This window comes from Hyla sarda, chromosome 1, assembly GCF_029499605.1.
Source record: "Hyla sarda isolate aHylSar1 chromosome 1, aHylSar1.hap1, whole genome shotgun sequence".
NCBI lineage: Eukaryota > Metazoa > Chordata > Amphibia > Anura > Hylidae > Hyla > Hyla sarda.
In genome coordinates this window covers 388742005-388761429 of record NC_079189.1, presented here as the reverse complement: position 1 = coordinate 388761429, position 19425 = coordinate 388742005, and the positions used below count along the sequence as shown (strand labels likewise).

General features: G+C 44.3%; 1 protein-coding gene across 9 annotated transcripts in view; it reads left to right on the top strand.

Moving 5' to 3' along the window:
- Nucleotides 1-19425, top strand: part of SPIN1 (spindlin 1) — a 75233-nt gene that overhangs the window by 12612 nt on the left and 43196 nt on the right. The window contains exon 1 of one of the 9 annotated variants that reach the window (XM_056525337.1): nt 9502-9524. The exons of the other annotated variants lie outside the window; for them this stretch is intronic. The gene's annotated coding sequence lies outside the window, so the exon portion shown is untranslated. Of the gene's footprint in view, nt 1-9501; nt 9525-19425 lie in introns of those variants that run through there. 9 annotated transcript variants of the gene reach the window in all.

The following is a 19425-nucleotide window of genomic DNA, read 5'->3' as shown; positions in this document are numbered from 1 at the left end:
GGGTTCCCTATAACAGCAGAACACAACACTATGGAAAGTATAAGTATTGCCACTCCTAATTGTGCATTGCGTGCCATATAGTGAAGCACATGAAAAGCATGCTTCTTCACGGTCACTTAACGTGTTTGTTTTACCGTTACCTGAGGCACTGCATGCATTGGTCTTTATTATTGCAGTAGCGAAGTCATTAATTATAACTTTTTGTGAATTGGGACATTCCAATCTAAATTTTGTAGGAGTCGGTGCATTGTTTGCCGACTTCAGGTACCCAAAATTTCGTCCGACTCAGACTCCACAGCCCTGGAATAAAGACATGTCATTTTTACCATAAATTGTACAGCATGAAAAGGAAACCTTCCAAAATTTGCTAAATTGCAGTTTTCTTTTCAATTTCCCCAATTTGACCGCTGTCACGCTCCCTTCCCATAGACTTTGGTAGAGGGGGTGGGAGAGACGTCACAGAGGGGGCGGGCGAGACGTCACGAAGGGGCCGGGCGTGACGTCACGCCCGGCGGCTGTGAACACAGAAGCCCGCACACAGCGTTCGGAATAATGAACTTCCGGACGCTGTGAGTGGAGCTCCGAACTGCAGGGCAGTGCACAACCCCTTTAAAGGGGTACTCCGGCGCTTAGACATCTTATCCCCTGTCCAAAGGATAGGGGATAAGATGCCTGATCGCGGGGGTGCCACTGCTGGGATCTTGCACACAGCTGTCACGCCCCTACCCATAGGCTTGCATTGAGGGGCGGAGCGTGACATCACATGGGGGCGGAGGCGTGACGTCACATGCCACCGGCCCTGTGGTCGCCGGTAATCAGACCCGGAGCGAAAATGCTCCGGGGACTGATTTTAACTGGGGTGCTGAGTGCAAGATCACGGTGGTCCCCAGCAGCGGGACACCCGCAATCAGGCATCTTATCCCCTATCCTTTGGATAGGGGATAAGATGTCTAAGTGCCGGAGTACCCCTTTAAACTGTTGTTTTTATCGGTACCATTGGGGTATTGATCAGACTTTTTGACCACTTTTTACTTTAATTTTCTCTGGTATATGATTTGATAGAAAACCAAAAATAAAGCCAGTAATTTGGTAATTTTTCATATATTTTTTTAAATATATATTTTCATTTACATTATAGGGTAGATATTGTCAGGCCCAAGGCCTGATTATTAAAATCCTATATGTGTATTATAACTGTGTGATGTATTATTCAAGACATAGGTGAGAGGGCATTCAGACTGTGGGTTTGTGTATTGCATTTTATTGGGGGTCTGGCTGTTTGTTTACATCTCCTTTTGAAGTCAAAGGCTTTTTTGAAGTCATGCACTCTGGTCCCATCATATAATCAAACAGATAAGGGGCCAGGAAGAGAGAAGACCCCCTGGTGGAATCAGAGGGGAGGGGGGAATGGAGTCTCCTTACAAAAAGGCAGATATATAATATTTAACAATGCTAGTCTCAGTGTGTTCAATGCTGTGCAACAAGCTGACAAGACCATCCTAAGAACAGCTGGAACTCACTCTCATGGACTGCTATATCATCATGCTGTAAGAACTTCATCTTTTGTCTTCTGAACTTGCCTTGCTAAACTCTTTCATATTTTTGTACCTGTATGTCATTTGTTTATTTTTATGCATAGCACTGTGATACCTTTTATCAGATTAAATGTTTAATTAATCAGCTCTGGTCTTTGATCTCTAAATATAGGAGCTCACCTTTCTAAAGGCAGCTCTGGTGGAAACACGTTTATCTAAGGGTTAATTTGTTGACTTGCTGGGACTACTAGTGGATACCCAGAGGTCTGGCGGCTTTAGCCCTTGCACCATCACACTCTCTCTAATGTCTTGGCTGGACCGATAGGGTGTGATCGTGACAGATATGTTATGTTTTAATTGGACAATCGGGCACGCGGCAATATCAAATATGTTTATTATGTTTGCTTATAGTGTTTGTTGTTTTGTTTTTTTGTATACGAAAAGGGCAATGATTTAAGCTTTTAATATTTAAGAGATTAATGGTCCTTAGGGGACTTTTAGGAGGTCATTAGATTCCTTATACAGATCAATACAGTTTTATTAACCTACATTGATCTGTGTAATCTGTGATCTGTTGGTAGAGTCTGCTCCAGGCTGGCTTTATCAGTTGGAGAACGAGCCCTTCGGCTAACTCTTCAGTGGATCATCCTCGCCACTCTTGCCCTTACTTTGCATGTAGTATTGCAGATGAGTACCTGTCATGAGCGTGATACCTTTTATTTTCCTGCCAGTTCACTGCTCACATCATGATAAACCACCCCTGAATTTTTATTTTCTTTTTTTCTTCAATTTTCTAACTTTATATTGTTCTATATCTTCTGCTCCGTCAGACTGGGCTCTACGGACTGGGAAGGAGCATTCCCCAGCAGGTGTGACATTATCTGAAGCCCTGCTTGATAGAACTTTTTCTCTCAGCCTGCTATACACACAGCAGAGAGCAGTTCAGTGCGAGATGGAGAAGTACAGAAGAACGCACTCGCCCGTAATAAACTTGCTTGCAGAACTTTATTTAATAAAAGCAGACAGGTACAGTGGGTAGATACAGACTAGCAACCTCGCGGTAACAGACTGTTTCCTGCGCCCAAGCTCACATTCTTGGGCCAGAAGTGCGCTATTCTAGCAAACAGCACCCCCTGTTTATATAGATTTTGCCACAGCCATCAGTCTCACCCGCATCCTCACAGTAGCGGTGCCGGACAGACTTTCTCTACTTCTGCTTTCAATGTAAGATGGGTTGTGATTGGCTGAAACCACATAGACACACCCACCTCTGCACTGAACTCTACTGTGTCAGCTTTGCCCAGCAGCTTGCAAAGGGAGCAGAAATATTCAGCACAATTTTCATACACTGTGTGCTGAGCTGAGGTCCTGCCTGCATTTCCTGACACTTGTTTCTGCCAGACTGCTGCAGGTGACAATCTGCAAACAGGACCAGGAGGAGAATCTCTGATGGCCAAACTTTTAGGGGTTAATTTAACACTTAAAGTTACAAAATTTGAAAAGTAACTCAAATAGGCTAATCTATGACATATACCGTATTTATCGGGGTATGCCACGCACCGGCCTATAACATGCACCCTCATTTTACCAAGGATATTTGGGTAAAAAAAGTTTTTTACCCAAATATCCTTGGTAAAATGAGGGGGTGTGTGCGTGTGTATACCCCAATACACCCCCAGGAAAGGCAGCGGGAGAGAGGCCGTCGCTGCCCACTTCTCTCCCCCTGCGTTTCCTGGGGTCTAGAGCGCTGCTGCCACCGCTTCTCTCCCGCTGGCTATCTGCGCCGCGGCCCGTTCTCTCCCCCTGACTATTGATGCCGGCGCCCCATTGCCGGCGCCGATAGCCAGGGCGAGAGAAGCGGCGCCGGCAATGGGGTAGCGGCGCCGATAGCCAGGGGGAGAGAAGGGGCAGCGGCACCCATTGCCGGCACCGCTGCCCCGTTGCCTCCCCCATCCCCGGTTGTATAATTACCTGTTGCCGGGGTCGGGTCCGCGCTGCTTCAGGCCTCCGGTGTGCGTACCCTGCGTTGTTGCTATGCACTGCACGGCGCAATCACGAGTGACGTCATTGCGCCGTGCAGCGCATAGCAACGACGCAGGGTACGCACACCGGAGGCCTGAAGCAGCGCGGACCCGACCCCGGCAACAGGTAATTATACAACCGGGGATGGGGGAGGCAACGGGGCAGCGGCGCCGGCAATGGGTGCCGCTGCCCCTTCTCTCCCCCTATCTGTCGGCGCCGCTGCCCCATTGCCGGCGCCGCTTCTCTCCCCCTGGCTATCAGCGCCGGCAGTGGGGCAGCGGCACCGATAGCCAGGGGGAGAGAAGGGCCGGCAGCAGGGCTCTAGACACCAGGACAGGCAGGGGCAGAGACGCCGGCACCTGCAAAGCCGCTGCAGTTCATTGATTTAAAGCGCCCGCTTTAAATCATTGAACTGCAGCGGCTTATCGGCGTATAACACGCAGGTAGACTTTAGGCTAAAAATTTTTGCCTAAAAAGTGCGTGTAATACGCCGATAAATACGGTACTTTATTACTAATGATGGGTATCATTTAAACTAAATGGAGCACAGTTGTTATATCATACACAATCTTTTGTGCTGTGATCTGTAGTTATCTGTATCATCTTTGTTTAGATTGGACTTTTCGATTACTATCTTTTTCTTTTTTTTCCCTTGTATATGAAGTGACAAATCTGCAATTCTGCATTTCACCTTGCGGTTTCATTAGTGTTACAGTATATTTCAATCATTCAGACATTTTGCCCATGGGGATGCCAAATGTGTTATGGGGGGGGGGGGGGGGGGAAGGGGGGTATGGGTAATTTGAATTTGTTAGGGGAGGTGCAAACTTACATTTATTAACGCAGTTTTTTTTCCCCCCATTTTCTCATAAGGGACATTTGGGACTTGCATGCAATGCAATTTCTAAACCAAGCACTGTTCAATGCTATAGTATATCGGCACTCTGCTTTTGCAGCCTGGAAAACAGAGTGATGAGCAGACTGCACAGAAGCATGTGCGGGACCTCCGGCCATCATGTCAGCTGATCATTACCCTACATTTGTGCTGCTGAGGTCACGATTAGCCCCCCTTTGCAACCTGCAATGCTATTTTGACACTTTTTAAGATGCTTCAATCTACTTTTGATAGTTGCATCTGAAGGGTTAATGCCAGACATCTATAATCATGCTGGTATCTGGCATTAGCATGGCATTCGAACAGCTGATAGCAGCTGGTACTCACAGGTATGAAGCGGACCAGGGTGTACAAGGAAGCTTGTGGCTGTGCGCTTCACTTTCTGGTTGACTGCCCAATCCGACTACTTGCAGGAGACTGGCTCTGTAGTTTCCGGCAATCAGTTGGAATGAGCGGTCAGCTGGGGAGAGCCATTCACACCTTGTTCTATACCCGGCTATATCTAACAACTATAGGGGTCTCAGGATTGAGATGCCAACCAATCAAAGCTTTTGACATGTCTGTACGACATTCCATGAGTTCATTTAAAGGAAAACTGACAGCTGGTTCTTCCTCATTAAACTTAAAGCAGGGATGTGGAATTCCTATTGCCCGACGCCCGGGACATGCAGTTCCAGGCTACGGGCAGATGAATTTTTCAGGCCCTTAGCCCTGCTTATGGCAAGCACCTGAAAGCTCCTGACAAGTACTGTGGTACTCAGAGGGGTGTATGAAGTGGGCTCTGGACTCCTGCCTGCTCCATATTCTGCAGCCCCCAGCTGATTTCAGTAGCTGGTGGCCGCCGCTAATAGCCAGCATGCGGCTGGCTATTAACTCTTTAGCTCTAAAGGCACGTGAATATTCCCTAGTGGGGTGGATCGCCCCCCACAGCGTGATTGGGGGGGGGGGGGCAATCCACTATAGACGTAGTCGGAGGGCTTACCTCTGATTCCCTGGTGTCCATGGCTCTGTCATTGGATCTCACAGCACACAGATCAATGGAGTTCTATGGACCTATGATTGTACAAACTATTAAAATATAACATTGTGTATCCCGTACGGTAAATGACATAAATGGGAAAAAGTTCTGAATTTTTCTTTTAATTTAGTAAAACATTACGGAAACTATACAAATCTGGTATTGTTGTTATCAGGCCAGCCTAAAGTATCAAAACAACATGTTAGCTCAACCACAAGGTAAATGGTGTAGAAAAGAAAACCACCAAATTTGCAAAATTATCTTTTTACTATTTCAATCTCACTTCACCAATATATTTTTTTGTTTTGGGGCATATGTTATGGAAAAATGAAATTGTATCATTATAGTAGGTAGTTATGGCTATTATAGGGAGAGGAGGAAAAAACGAGTGTAAAAGCGAAAATTGGCAAGGACAAGTGGATCATCATGAGATTTAAATTAAATCTCCACACCCCTGCTAAAGGGGTACTCTCCTGAAAAAAAAATACATAAATATATAAAATAATTATTTATTAATATAATATTTTTTTTAATTTTTAATTTTTTTTATCAACTGGTGCCAGAAAGTTTAAATATATTTGTAAATTATTTCTATTTAACCTCTTAAGGCCGCAGGGCGCCACACCGGGGTATCACACCTAAAGTCTATCTGCGTGTTATACGCCGATAACCTGTTTCTGACCCACAGAAGCCGCTCCGTCGCTGCCCGCTTCTCTTCCCCTGCCTATCCTGGGGTCCAGAGACCGCCGCCGCCGCCACTATCCCATTGCCTCCACCATCCCCGGTTTTATAATTACCTGTTCCCGGGGTCTGCGCTGCTTCTGGCTCCGGTGTAATGAAGAAAACTGTGTCTTGAAGCGTTTCGTGTCCTGCGTTGTTGCTATGCGCTGCAAAATGACGAGTGACGTCTTCAACGCGACGTCACCGTCAGTGGCCCGGCGCACAGTGACAGCTAAGGATGCCTCCGGAGCCAGAAGCAGCGCGGACCCCGGGAACAGGTAATTATAAAACCAGGGATAGGGGAGGTAATGGGGCAGCGGCGTCGGCAGTCTTTGGACAGCCGGGGGAGAGAAGCGGCGGCAGCAGGACTCTAGACCCCGGAAAAGGCAGGGGGAGAGAAGCGGGCAATGACGGCCCCTCTCCCCCTGCCTTTCCTGGGGGCTTCTGCGGGGTCAGAAACAGTGTATCGGGGTATACACATGCGCGCACACACACACCCTCATTTTACCAAGGATATTTGGGTTAACTTTTTTTTACCCAAATATCCTTGGAAAAATGAGGGTGCGTGTTATAGGCCGGTGCGTGGTATACCCCGATAAATACGGTATATTGTTAATTAAACTGCACGGTCAATGGCGTACGCACCAAAAAATTCCAAAGTCCAAAATAGCATATTTTTGGTCACTTTTTATTTATTTTTTAGAAGTTTTTTTATTTTCATAATAAAACAATGTACAAATATAAAACTCAATAGGTAGCAGAAGGCACAATTGGTCACTTTTTATATCATAAAAAAATGGAAAAAAGCCATCAATAAGTCTGATCAATGTAAAAATGGTACCGATAAAAACTTCAGAACACGGCGCAAAAAAATGAGCCCTCATACCGACCGATACGTGGAAAAATAAAGTTATAGGGGTCAGAAGATGAAAATTTTTAAACGTATACATTTTCCTGCCTGTAGTTATGATTTTTTTTTTTTTTTTTTTTTTTTTTTTAACGTCAAAATCAAACCTATATAAGTAGGGTATCCTTTTAACCGTATGGATCTACAGAATAAAGATAAGGTGTCATTTTTACCAAAAAATGCACTGCGTAGAGACGGAAGCCCCCAAAAGTTACAAAATGACATTTTTTTTTTTCTTCAATTTTGTCGCACAATTAATTATTTTTTATTTTTTTTCGTTTCGCCTTGGATTTTTTTGTAAAATGACTGACGTCATTACAAAGTAGAATTGGTGGAGCTAAAAATAAGCCATAATATGGAATTTTATGTGCAAATTTGAAAGCGTTATGATTTTTAGAAAGTGGAGGAAAAAATGAAACTGGAAAAACGTTGAGTCCTTAAGGGGTTAAAAATCTTAACCCTTCCAGTACTGCAGTTCAGCTGCTGTATGTTCTTTTCTTTTTGAATTTCCTTTCTGTCTGACCACAGTGCTCTCTGCTGACACCTCTGTCCATTCTAGGAACTGTCCAGAGTAGGAGCAAATCCCCATAGCAAACCTCTCCTGCTCTAGACAGTTCCTAAAATAGACAGGTGTTAGCAGAGAGCACTGTGGTCAGACAGAAAGGAAATTCAAAAAGAAAACAATTTCCTGTGGAGCATACAACAGCTTATAAGTACTGGAAGGATTAATATTTTTAAATAGAAGTAGTTTAGAAATCTAAAAATATGGACAAAAAGGAATTGGGGCTCAAAGGTCAAAGATAGTGGATCCCAATGATAAGTATAAAATAGCAAGGGAACTAGCGCCGCATGTAACTAGCTAATAGTTTATCTACACAGGGTGCCTCCAGCTGTTTCAATACTAAAACTCCCAGCATGCCCTGACAGCCAATAGATGTCAGGGCAAGCTGGGAGTTGTAGTGGTGAAACAGCTGGAGGCACCCTGTGTAGATGAACTAAGGGCGGAAGTCCCCCCCCCCAGCAGGCATCAGTGACGTGGTGCCTGCTGGGGAAGTCTGCCTGGTAGTGAGCACACTACCAGGCAGAAAAAAAGTTATTTTTAATATAGTAAAAATAAAAATTAAAAGCAGGGAGGGGGTTAGGGATAGATTGGCAATAGGCAGGGACAGAAAAAAAAATAGGATGGTGGGAGCTACCCTTTAACATCGACTAGGGTGGAATCTGTATCTCTCTGTTGTTTAATTTGTCATACCGTTGGAGCTATTTTAATTGATAAATTAGGGGCTCTAGTGTAAACTAAGGGGGGTTTTCCGGAATAATATCACCTATAATTTTGTCTTGTTGTATTAGTGGCCAGTATCTTGATGATATTTTCTATTTTGCGATATTGGGTGTTAAACTGAATGATTAATTTTTGCATTGTCTATAGTGGAATTAGTAGAGGTACTTGGATTTTTTGGTTGAAAAAAGGTGGCCCTATCTAGTTTACGTATTTTGTCAAGGGACTGTTGTACTTTGTCAGGTGGATATTGTTTTTCCAAAAATTCATAAGTAAGGTCTCTTGCTTCGACTTCAAACTGTTCATTAATTGTACAGTTGCATTTGAGTCTGCGGAACTGACTACTAGGAACATTTGTGAGCGAAAGGGGCAAATGACAACTGGTATGAAGTATAAAACCGTTCTTTGCAACTTTTTTACGGAAAGTACTACATACCAGACTCTCCTCGCTGGCTGTAATCAAAAGGTCCAAAAATTCTACTGAAGACAAACTGATATTGGGTGTAAATTTTATATTTAAATTATTACTGTTTAATGAAAAAATGAAGTTATCAAGCTCAACTGCTGATCCTCGCCATTTAAAAAAGATATCATCTATATATCTGTGCCATGACACCAGATCCGCCCCCAGCTGTGCATCAATGGTCTTATCAGATATAGCCATCTTAAGTTCATTCATGGTTTTATCCAATTACTATGGTTTATTGACACTGACACTGGAAGTGATGATTTGAATAGAGGAGGAGTTAATGATATATAAGATCATTAAATACCATCTATACACTTTATACTGCTGCTGAAGAAAAAACAGTTTTGAAACGCATTGTGACCACCACAATCATCATTTATTCAACTTCTGTTGGCTTCTTACCCCGCTGACTAAAGGAGAGGCATCTATCTGCCACCCGACCTGTCACACGCGCACCTCGCTGCCATGAGGACGCCGCAGGTATCTACACCTATTCAGCAATTGAAGCGCTGCAGGACCGCCACCGGGAGACAAACGCTGTGCGACACTGCCCTTCTGGGAGACGGTGAACACTTCCTGGAGACTCGACCAACGCACGGAGAGCTTACCTGGGAGATTGCAGGCATCTGGAGGCGATCGCTACGTCCCCTGCTATACACATCGTGGCAGCCCCGGAGTGGTGAGAATACAAAGTATCGTTTTCCATTATCTAAGCGCTACTGTTCCACTCAGTTGAAACAGTGTAGTCATCTATCAATTGCATTTATGTCGGCAATTCATTTCTATGACTGATTGCTATTGCTTAACAAGCTAGCAGATTGTTGCTACAGGTTACCCCGGCTAGCTACTGACCAGCGTTATCAGACTTTGCACATTGTGATCCACAACTGCTGCTAGAATATTGTTTGGACTATTCTTGATTTTAGGTAGTTATCTTGGTGGACTGTTTATTTTATATATTTTTTTTTATATATATTTTTCTTATATTTTTATTGCATGTCATTTGCTTCTATATGCACATTTTAATTGTGATGGTCGCATTTATTTTTTACTATTAATTTTGTATTATTTTAACAGTGAATACCGTGATTTCACAAGGGCCCTGTGAGTCAGTGGTACCACTATATATTATACTATTCTAAATACCAATAAATCATTGCTATTTTATACTTATCATTGGGATCCACTATCTTTGACCTTTGAGCCCCAATTCCTTTTTGTCCATATTTTTAGATTTATCTGGACACCGTGGGTATTGTCAGTATTGGGTTGCCCAGGTCTATATTGGCCACTCCACCTACATATTGCATTAGTTCTGTTTAACTTTCTGGCACCAGTTGATTAAAAAAAAAAATGTTTTCCAGGGGAGTAGCCCCTTTTAAGGGTTATACACAAGGTTACAGTGCAGGTAAACCGGATCAGCACTGCTAAAGATACAAGGTGTATTAGGCTCCGTTGCTAATATGTAAATGTCATCCTTTGCACAATAGAGAACAGGATCTGGTATACCCAGCATCCCTTCATCTGTCTTCTGGGCTCTTAAATGCTGCCCACCTTGTGCTCAAAATTCCAGATTCTATCGTCTGCAGAAAGAATAGACTTGTCTGTTCTGTGGATTCTTCCCAGCAATGTATTGCCATCTATGAGACGGTGCATTTCCGAGCAGTCCTGGCCGAAATATTAAAATGTACAGAAAGTCCGTCCTTGTTTTTCAGGTGGACACTCCACACCTTTTTCGGCCTAATGAACCTTGCCTTAGGCAGGCCATACAAATTAAGTGTTTCTTTTGCAAACAACTATTTCTCCTCACCCCTCATGTGCTTGCATGTGTTCTGACTAGAGAGGGGGTAGTAGGGCACTTCCCTGACAGCAAAGAATGTTTATTCTATCAGCATGATCCTTCTCTTTCTTTACATTTGCGCTGGGAGTAAAGTTGTTTCATACACTAGAAGGAGGGCTGGTCCTTCCTATCCTGTATGGCCACAATTTTCGAATTTATATAATATATAATTATTATTATTATTTTTTTTTTAAGCAGTGCCACACGATGACTCTGGATAGTGGAATTTACCATAGTTTTGGTGCTTGTTGGATGCCATGTGGCCCTACCCTTTCCGTACATGATTTTATCAGGAGAATGTAAATAGTAGTGAAGTAAATTCATGTTCAGATGATGAGTTTATAAATGAAAACATTTTTGGATGTCTTAGTCTACCCCTTTCTTGCATTAGTTTTCCATGTTTGGATAGTGGTGTGTTGCAATAACGTTATGTAAACAAGGTAAATTTCTAGGAGTGTTTACTCTTTTGGAACATAAGTCATTTTTTCCCATGTACTGGTTTATGAGCTGCTGAGATTTACTAGTTAGGTGTGTTTAGGCTAGCAGAGTTTCATTTCGTTTTGCATGTCCTGTCCAAATTTTGGAGTAAAAATAAAAAAAGCTTGTGTTAGACCATGTAGCACTGGCAATGGTAGAAGGTTCCAGCTCCCAGGTAAAACAAAAATAAAATAAAAACTTTGCATGTAATTAATTATTCATTAAAATAATTTGCCTGGAAACTGTAACCTTCTACCATAGCCAGTAGGGATGCACCGAAAGGGAAATTTTTGTCCGAAAATTTAGGCTGTGCTTGGCCGAAAATGTATTGCCCCTTACATTTTCCTCAGCATGTTTTGATAAATCTATCCCTTATATCTTAAAACCTGTATGCTTTTTCTGTTACATTAAGTGAACAAAAATTGGCAATTCTGGATGTTGTTTTTTTATTTATTTTTTTACATGTAGACCATTGACTGTGCGGTTTAATTAACATTACATTTTAATGCGGCGTTACCAAATATGTTTATTTTTGTTAACTTTATTTTATTTGAAAAAAAGGAAGGGGGGGGGTGATATAAACTTTTTTTTTTTTTTTTTTTTTTTTTTACATTTATTGCCTTTTCTTTTTTTTTTAACAAATTTTATTTTTACAATATTTGTCCACATAGGGCAGTATTTTACAGTGTGTCTCAAGTTATTGCAAAACTACAACTCCCTGGGAGCCGCCGTGTGTATACGGCGCAGGCGGGTGTATGAAGAGAGCTCAGGAGCTGATTGCGGCGTCTAAAGGGTTAATGCCAGACATCGCATGGGTCATTGATGTCCAGCATTATCCAGTAGGAAGCGAGCTCAGCTCCTGAGCTCTCTTCATATGGCTGCACTGTATACACACGGCGGTCAGCCGTGTAAGGGTTAAGTTTGACCAAAAATGTGTATCACGGTATTTTTCAAACTTGTGGCGGTTCCACAATATTTGACAGTGTGTATATATGTATGTGTGTGTGTGTGTGTGTAATATATATATATATATATATATATATATATATATATATATATATATAATATATATATATTTTTTTTTTTTTTCACTCCCTCTCAAATGAATTATCAGCCACAGTGCACTGGGGAACTAATCATATATGACCCGCGGGTGCTGTCCTGCTAAAAGCCAGTGGGTCGCTGGCACTGCAGAACTTTTGAGTTCTGCAGCGCCCGCAGCCCATTGGCTTTCAGTGCTTGCAGGGGGAGGTGACGGCTTCCGTTCTCCGGCCTGCGCCCGCGGCTCACAACTCATTCATTTCCAGCGCCGTGGCTCACAGGAGGAGACGGAGATCAGCGTCTGCGGGTAACAGGATTAGTCCCCCGATGTGGGGACAGCGCTGCGGCTGATAGTTCATTCTTTCGTTGGCGGGGGGGAGGAAAAGCAGGACAGCGCCCACGGGTCATATATGATTAGTTCCCAAGCGTACTGTGGCTGATAATTCATTCATTCGAGGGGGGAGGGGCCCGACCGTTATTGCGGTATAGGGAAAAATTCATACCGTACAGAAAAAACATCGGTATTCTGTATGAACCGGTATATCGCCCAGCACTAGGTTAAAGGGGTACTCCGGTGCTTAGACATCTTATCCCCTATCCAAAGGATAGGGGATAAGATGCCTGATCGCGGGAGTCCCGCTGCTGGGGACCCCCGGGATCATGCACGCGGCACCCTGTTTGTAATCAGTCCCCGGAGCGTGTTCGCTCCGGGACTGATTACCGGCGACTACAGGGCGGGCGGCGTGTGACGTCACGCCCCCGCCCCCGTGTGATGTCATGCTCCGCCCCTCAATGTAAGCCCTGTAGTCGCCGGTAATCAATCCCGGAGCGAACATGCTCCGGGGACTGATTACAAACTGGGTGCAGCGTGCATGATCCTGGGGGTCCCTACGGCGGGACTCCTGCGATCAGGCATCTTATCCCCTATCCTTTGGATAGGGGATAAGATGCGTAAACACCGGAGAACCCCTTTAAGTCACCTCCTGCCAGTGCTCGGCACTGCTGGGAGGAGTGACTGTGGGCTAGATTCTTCTGTATCTCCCGGGCAATAGTTTATCTTGGCCAGCCCTGATTGATCTGGAGCAGGGAATACCAACTGCCCGAGTTCCCTCCCACGGCACAGGGAGGATAAGGCAGTGTAGCGCCGGTGTGAGGTGCCCATGTGCAGTTCTGCACCTCACACCGAAGTTGAAATTCACTCCTCTATTTTAGGCCACGCCCACCCAAATTATCGGCAGAAAATCCCCTTGGCTGAAAGGGGCATTTACGGCCGATAATTTTCGGCGGCTGAAATTTTCATGCATCCCTAATTGCCAGGGTTACATGGTGTCAGGCCCAAGGCCTGATTATGGAATCCTACATGTGTATTATAATTGTATTTGTGTATAATGTATAATCTAAGACATGGGTGAGGGTTCATTCATACTTTTTGTTTTTGTGTATTCCAGTTTTATTGAGGGGTCTGTCTGTGTTATACCTCCTTTTTGAAGTCGGGCACTCTGGCCATCATAAAACAAACTAAGATAAGGGGCTAGGAAACAGGGATGGCAGTCCTCCCCCGCCCCCCCACACACACATTGTGGGATCAGATGAATGGCCTTTTCCCTCCTAAAAAGCCACTATGTAACTGAGATGCAAAAGCTAAGATACAGATGGACTCTCACTCATAAGAACTGCTATACCATTATGCTGTAAGGACTTTCTTTTTGTTTTCTGAACTTGTCTTGCTGAATATTTTTTTGTACCTGTATGTCATTTGTTTATTTTATACCTAGCACTGTGATACCTAATTAATCAGCTCTGGTCTTTGATCTCTAAATATAGGAGCTCACCTTTCTGAAGGAAGCTCTGGTAAAATATGTTTATCAAAGCATTAAGTTGGTGACTTGCTGGGACTAGTAGTGGATACCCAGAGGCCTGGTGGCTTTAACCCTTGCACCATCACACTCTCTCCAACGTCTTGGTTAGACCGATAGGGTGTGATCGTGACACATGGTTACGGGGGATAACTGTCTCCTGCATCTGTGGTTCCAGACCATATACAAAGTGCTTGAATATCACACGTGGTGAGCTGACCTGCTCACCATGTGAAATGTTTTCTTTATTGAACTTTTGTGTTAGGCCACGTTTATGTATTATGCACCGCTACCACATCTAAAAGACTTGTAACAGCAAGTGGCAATATACATTCCTTAAAGGGTACCTCTCATCAAATAAACTTTTGATATATTTTAGATTAATGAATGTTGAATAACTTTCCAATAGCATGTTAATGAAAAATATGCTTCTTTCTATTGTATTTTTCCCGATCAGTCCTGTCAGCAAGCATTTCTGACTCATGCTGGAGTCCTAAACACTCAGAGCTGCCAGCCTGCTTTGTTCACAGCCAAACAGGCTGTGAACAAAGCAGGCTGGCAGCTCTGAGTGTTCTCCTTTGGGAACAAAGCAGACTGGCAGCTCGTAGTGTTTAGGACTCCAGCATGAGTCTGAAATGCTTGCGGACAGGACTGGTAGGGAGACCCCTAGTGGTCATTTCTTCAAAGTGGAAAATGAAATAGAAAGAAGCATATTTTTTAATAACATGCAATTGTAAAGTTATTCTGCATACATTAATCTGTAATATATCAAAAGTTTTTTTGATGAGAGGTACCCTTTAAAGGGAAATTGTCATCAGGTTAGAAGAATCTAATGTGCTAATACTACAGGGAACACTGATTATTAACATGCCTTTTATTATCCCTTTTCACTGCCAATTCTTATGTAACATACATTTTTATTAATATGCTAATAATGGTGTTCTTTGCAATCGGGTGTTACTTTACCCTGCCCTTCGCTGTAACACCACCTCCTCAGAAATCTTCATCTAGTCCTCTGCAATGCCGAGTGGCCTTGAGCTATGTCATTGTAGAAGGCTGAATAAAAATTCATCAGGAAGTGTTGTTACAGCAAAAGGAACAAAACCTTCCAAAAATATCAACAACCCAAAAAAAAAAAATGTTTTTTTTACTAATATTTTATGGTTATGAAGGATGTCATTAATGTACTATTGGTACCACTAAAAAAAATCTTCATATGGCTCTGGAGAAATAAGTTAAAACTCTGTCTTCTAACTAAGAAGATGTGGAGGAAAGATCAAAAATGGCAGTTCAAATAATTATTCCTTGAATTGTTTTACATGAACTGTGTCCCATTCTTTAGTTACAGCTGACCATGTTTCCTGGTCTCCAGAAGCCTATGAAACTTCAACATCATCCTCTCTGCCTTTTCATTCTGTATTCGTTGGTAGAACGGCACTTTTTTGTAGTTAACTCTTATCCTTTATGGACGCAGGGCATAAATGTATGCTCTGCACCACTCCCATTCTATGACGCACGCTCAGAAGTTGAGTGCATGCCAAAGTGGATGATCCTGGCTGCTATCGTTAGCCAGGACACATGGCTAATGCTGGATATCATCGATCAGGGTGATGCTCAGCAGTAACTTAGACGCTGCAATCAAAGTTGATTGCGACTGGGGGGCGTGTCCTGCAGTGCATGGCGGCGGTCGCATAAACCTTGTGCTCCGCTGCAGCCCAGGCCTAACAGCGGCTACACAGCATTGATCCTGAGCATATCGCTACGGCAACTGTGCCCACCGGTACCTGAACTATCGGGGCACCTGATGATGACCCGGAGGCGAGGGAAAAAGAGCCCACTGAAGCTCACGGCGTTCTTTCCTGCTGCAGAGGCCTCACAAGATGGCGCGGCTCAGTGCGGATCAGCGTCTCCGGCTACTGGAAGTGCCTCACCAGCGTCTTCATCCTCTCAGACGGGCTGCGCCCTAGAGGCTTCTCCTTCAACTCCTCCGATTCTCCTGACAGGCTGGTCGCCCTCGGTGCAGCAGGACCCGCAGGTAACGTTTTCCCCGATCTCCTCCAAGCCACTGGGAGCGGGGACACTGCATACTAGAGGCCCAGGAGGCCCTGATGGGAGCTCTCCGTCGGCGCCCCTAACTGAACCTATTATGAGGGGGCTTCTCGCTGAGCTACATACCTCCATTCAGGGTGACATTAAGACAGCCGTGTCCAATATACAGCATGAGATCTCCTCTCTTGGTCACCGCACTTCGCACATTGAGAACAAGATGGCGGAACTCACCTCCTCTCATAATGAAGTAGTGGACTTAGCTAATGGCCTGGAGGATGAGGTTGCCGCTCTTCAACTTAAGATAGCTGATATGGAGGACAGGTCTCGCCGTAACAACTTAAGGGTGAGAGGGGTGCCGGAGTCTGTGAAAACGGAGGACCTCAACACCTTCCTAACGGATTATTTTGCATTGTTGTTGCCTCAGGCTTCCACCCTAGATCTGCTAATGGACAGAGTCCACAGGCTTCCTAAGCCCAAAACCCTACCTGCTGCTACACCGAGAGATGTGATTCTGCGCCTTCACTTTTACCACATTAAGGAGCAATTGATGTTGGTGGCGCGCTCCTCACCCTCCCTACCAGAGGGTTATTCGGGACTCCAACTTTTCACGGATCTTTCTGCTGCCACTCTAGCCAGGAGACGTGAGTTCAGTGCAGGGACTAAAGCTCTCAGAGAAAAAGGGATCCCTTATAAATGGGGATTCCCTGTGAAATTGATTATCACCAATAAGGGGTCCAAACATGTGGTCTCTTCCCCGGAGACCCTTCTGCAACTGTGTGCGGAATGGAACCTGCCTGTTGATCTAACTGCTCAGAGGTCCCTGGACATACCACATGCTGCAAAGATAGCTGAAGAATGGAAGGTTGTCTCCCACCGCAAGAAAAAGATCAAGACATGAACTGTTCCTCTGCCTTTAGACAGGCCTGTCCGACTTGTCTCACTGGCTTGCGACTGGGGTATCCTTCCCCATCTTTTGGGTTACTTATCCTCTTAGTGCTCTGGATACTTTTCCTGAATGCTTAAACATTCGGCCTAACTGCAGTCGAATGTACTTTCCTACCCCCATTAAGACCTACCACATGGTCTTTACTACTGCTTGCTCAATTTATTTGTTCTTTGTTGTTCGTTCTGTTTACTTGTTTTCTGTCCTGTTGGTCCTCCATCACTCACTTTCTCTGATAATGGATATGAGAGGCTCCTCTTGCGAGCTGCTAAGTGTAGATGTATCCTCTTCGACGGGAGTACCTGCTCCTTTTCAGTTTACTGTGCTAATGGTTCTGCTTTGCGTTGATGTATACTTCACATATGGTTATTAAGGTTGTGTCTATGAATGTACGAGGTCTTAACTCACCGTATAAAAGGTCTCTGGTGTGGAAGGAGGCTAGACGCCTGGCGGCCGATGTCCTCTGTATACAAGAATCCCATTTATTAGCCCTAGATGCCCATAGACTCCAAAATAAGAGATACCCACATATCTATAGACGATAGAGGTCGTTTTATAATTATTGTGTGCTTACTAAACAATGTCCAATATACCTTAGGCTCCTTATATGCGCCTAATGCGAAACAGTGTACCTTCCTCAGGGCATTCTTGCGCAAATTGGAGTCCTTGAGAAAGGGACACTGCCTACTGCTAGGAGATTTTAATATGACCATGTGGCCTAGTGTAGATTCTACTTCGCCCAGTTTGAAGAAAGAACCCACAGGTTTCTTCACTAGTGTGTCCCAAAATGACCTATATGATGTTTGGCGTATATCCCACCCCACGGAAAGGGACTTCACCTTCTTTTCTCATGTACCTAAGATATACACCAGAATAGATTACGCCCTTACCTCCCGCTCTCTCCTATCATTGGTTTCAGAGGCCCAAATTATGCCCATAGAATGGTCGGACCACTCCCCCATAAGCGTAACCATTAAAGAATCGCATAGCACCCGCCCGACCCATATCTGGAGACTTAACCCTCTAATACTCCATAATCCTGAATACTCTGAAGCGACCAGGTTGGCGGTTGATGCCTACTTCCGCATTAATGATACTGGTGATGTTACAGACCCCATGCTTTGGTGTGCGTTTAAGGCTACAATTAGGGGCCATTTTATTAGCCAAACAGCCTATGACAGGAAGCTCCGCCAGACCAAAACACTAGAACTCCAGCAGCGCCTTGCGGAATTACATAGGCGTAATAAGACCTCGTACTCTCCATCACTAGTAGGAGAAATTTCTCAGGTTAGTGCTACCCTACACTCCCTCTCCTTACACAGCTATGAGATGGCACTGAGAAGGCTCAAAATGACATGGTATTGGCAGGGTAATAGATCTGGCTCTATACTGGCTAAACAACTTAAAAAACGTCAGGATAAGGGGAGAATCCCCTTCCTTACTAAATCTGATGGTTCTATAGTTACTGACCCTCAAAGTATAGCCAATTGTTTTGCAGATTTTTATAGTAAATTGTACAATCTTCAGCATGACATTGCTACTCCACAGCCTGATGAAGCAGTTATCTCTTCTTTTCTGTCCTCTATGTCCCTCCCCTCTCTGTCCGCGGACCAAGCATCTGATCTTTGCTCTCCCTTCTCCACAGAAGAAATTCTTGAATGTGTGCGTTCCCTCAAGCCCTCGAAGTCACCTGGCCCTGATGGTATTACAAATGAATTTTATAAGAGATTTGGCCTCTCCGTGGCTCCCTTTTTGACCAGAGCCTTTAACCATATTAAGGAGAACGGTGTGCCCCCTAAGGAGATGTTGGATGCTCTGGTCATTACCATACCTAAACCTGGTAAGCCATTGGACTCTACCCTAAATTACAGACCAATCTCTCTCCTAAATAGTGATATTAAATTGTATGCCCTGGCTCTTGCTGCCAGGTTGAATAGGGTCTTGCCGGACCTAATTCACAGGGACCAGGTTGGCTTCGTCAAGGGTCGTCAAACGGTGAATGGTACGAGACGCTTTCTCGACATCATCACAAAAGCGCATTCTGATCGGACGCCTTCTCTCTTGCTATCCCTTGATGCGGAGAAGGCGTTCGATCGAGTGCACTGGGGATATTTGCGAAGTGTGCTGCGTAAGTTTGGTTTTCCCCACTCTTTAGAATCCGCCATTATGGCACTATATACGCTCCCATCTGCTAGAATTTACACGATGGGTACCCTTTCTAATAGTTTCTCACTTAGCAATGGGACTAGACAGGGGTGCCCACTATCCCCCCTTATATTTACCTTAGTTATGGAGCCGCTTGCTCAATCCATCAGGGACTCCCCAAACATTGCGGGCATTCAAATAGGTAAAGTAGACCACAGGATTGGCTTGT